The sequence below is a fragment of the Adiantum capillus-veneris genome, chromosome 11 (assembly GCF_014529385.1).
Source record: "Adiantum capillus-veneris isolate H3 chromosome 11, ASM1452938v2, whole genome shotgun sequence".
Taxonomy (NCBI): Eukaryota; Viridiplantae; Streptophyta; class Polypodiopsida; order Polypodiales; family Pteridaceae; genus Adiantum; species Adiantum capillus-veneris.
The window spans coordinates 104,547,442-104,549,971 of NC_140941.1; the positions used below are offsets into that span (position 1 = coordinate 104,547,442).

The 2,530-nt window shown below is 34.8% G+C and overlaps 1 non-coding gene across 1 annotated transcript; it reads left to right on the forward strand.

Annotated features, from left to right (window-relative positions):
- The first annotated feature begins 1,094 nt into the window (after positions 1–1,094).
- LOC147447769 (U6 spliceosomal RNA) lies at positions 1,095–1,197 on the forward strand. The gene has a single exon (XR_015189754.1). It is a non-coding gene; the product is annotated as a U6 spliceosomal RNA (small nuclear RNA).
- The last annotated feature ends 1,333 nt before the right edge of the window (positions 1,198–2,530 follow it).

Sequence of the window (2,530 nt, forward strand, 5' to 3'; positions counted from 1 at the left end):
ATCAAGTATCCTCCACATAGAGACGTCCCACAAATGTTTGTGACTAAAAATTTACAAGCAAATTACAACTTCTTGATAGATTGCATATTTGCCACAAAATAGTAATAATGAGAAAAAATTATTATCTGGTTATGAATCACAAGCTTAAAATCAACATAATTGCATAAGCTTATGTTGCAATTACTCTAGCAAGCATGTATGAAGACAAAGCATGCTTTTGGACTTTTTCACTCATAAACTTTGTCAAGTACTACAACATTACGCCAAAGATTTGGCAAGGATTACCTACTACCAAACACATCCTTTGATTGATCCCAATAATGACATAAGCAACTAAGAAAAACAACCATGGGCTAAGTATGAGTGGCAATAAACTTGTCAAAAATTGAATTGCCTTCAGGTCTCTTTCGCACACATCCGGTCAAGAGTATGACCAAGTACAAAAATTCAAAATCAAATGAAGTATCCTTGGACAGACAATGTCACAAAAAAAAAAAAATTTTAAATTGCCATGAATTCAAGCATGCATGTTATGTCTTAGTTACATAAGTAAATCTATATCTCTTTGGTCTATGAATGCTCAGAGGGTGCACTATGTAATTTCATGTTAATGTATTACATCAGTTCAAAAGGAGGGATTTTAAAATGCAAAACTTTTAAGCAATTTAACAGAGAAACATTAAAATAAAAGATTTTTTATTCAATTTTAATTTTTTTAAAAAAATAAAAGATCATTTTATTCATTCAGACATGTTAAAAGAGGGGTTTTTAAAAAAAATAAAAAAGAAACTTGTGGAGCCATATGGAAAAAATTGTGCCTATCCAAAATTTTCTTTTTCTTTAAAATGTTAATAAAAAAGATTTACAAGGAACGTGTACAAAATTTGGGAAGGAATTGGGTTACAATTAGGACTTATAATAAGGAACTTACAATTAGGGCTACAATTAGGACTTATAATAAGGAACTCTAAACGGGAGATGGAAATATTTAGATTCCATATAGAAAGGCTCAAGAGAACACTAGTCAAAAGTTTGAAGTTGTTCACAATTTGTATCGTACCGTCTACAAGATTTGTTAAGCTCAAAAGAAATCAGTCCCTTGGGGGACATCTCATAAAATTGGAACGATACAGAGAAGATTAGCATGGCCCCTGCGTAAGGATGACACACACAAATCGAGAAATGGTCCAAATTTTTTTCTCTCTCAAACAGAGAACTTGTAATCCTTTGACCCTCAAGGCTCGGTTTGAGCTCGAGGTTGGTGTATATTTCTAATGTTCTTAATACTATCCACTCACAATTGTGAGTTTTGCAAAAAAAAAGAAAAAACTCAAAAGAAATCTACTTTGTGAATATTTTGTATGGTACTTACTTTCTAAACATGGTCTCTCAAAAAGAATGTCAAAAGGGTTTGACACGGCCCTAGGAATTTTATTGTCTCCATCTTATTGGCCAAGCTTTAAAAAAATAAAAATAAAAATTGATGGCACAAGTAGTCTCAAATTTAGACGAACACATCTATAAAAAAGGGAACTTTTATGTGAAATCTCCTTTAAAAGTGCAAAAGGAACCTATTTGTCAATGTAGAGTCCTAAGTTTGCACACCCATTAGTAAACTTTGTCCTCATGAGTTTCTTTTCAAGTTGTTTTAGGGTAGCCAAGTACACCCTAGGTTCTACAAGTAAACCCTTTTTTTTTTTTTCCTATGGCACCCACTCAAAATTGCTTTGTGGTGGTGCACTTTCTCAATAGGAGACAATTGGTCCTCATTGGGCCAGCACTGATAGTGTTACAACATTTTATTTCTGGTTTTTAAACGGACACAAAGTTGACCTAGCCAATACAATTTTTCTTTTGGGGTGTTTTTTAATAAAAAAAGACAGATACCTACAACTTGAAATTACAACTCACACACCCCACCCCATGAGGTGGAGCATTCCAACCAAGGTGAAGTTGATCGTAGCCAAGGCTGATTATTTTATGGGCACCCGCCCTTGCATGTCGAACCCACGATGTTGTGGATTTTCTAGTAGCTTGCAGGTTGTAGTTCACATTTTCACCCTCAGCTATGGCCAGCTTCACCTTGGGTGGAATGCTCCAAGAGGTGGAGCATTCCAGTCAAGGTAAAGTTGACCATAGCCAAGGCTGATTTCTGATGGGCACCCACCCTTGCATGTTATAATATTGTGGAATTTTTAATTGCTTGCAAGTATAATGAGGTTGTATTTCACATTATCACCACCCCAAAAATAAGTAAAACTCCTAGCAAAAATCAATATTGCCCACAAATAACATAGCAACGGTGAAGTACGTACTCGTAAAAGAAAATGCTATGAGCGATTGGTCAAGAGATGCGATGAATTTTTTAATTAATGTGCAATTAGAGGGTCTTGTTTGGTTAATGACATTTTGTTTGGTTAATGACATTGGTAACATAGATGTCTATTGGGATGTAGTGGATTGTAGGACTATGAAAGATTGCTCACCACAACAAGTTGAAAAGGTGTAGGTCCTTGTTTGCCTAGAGCTT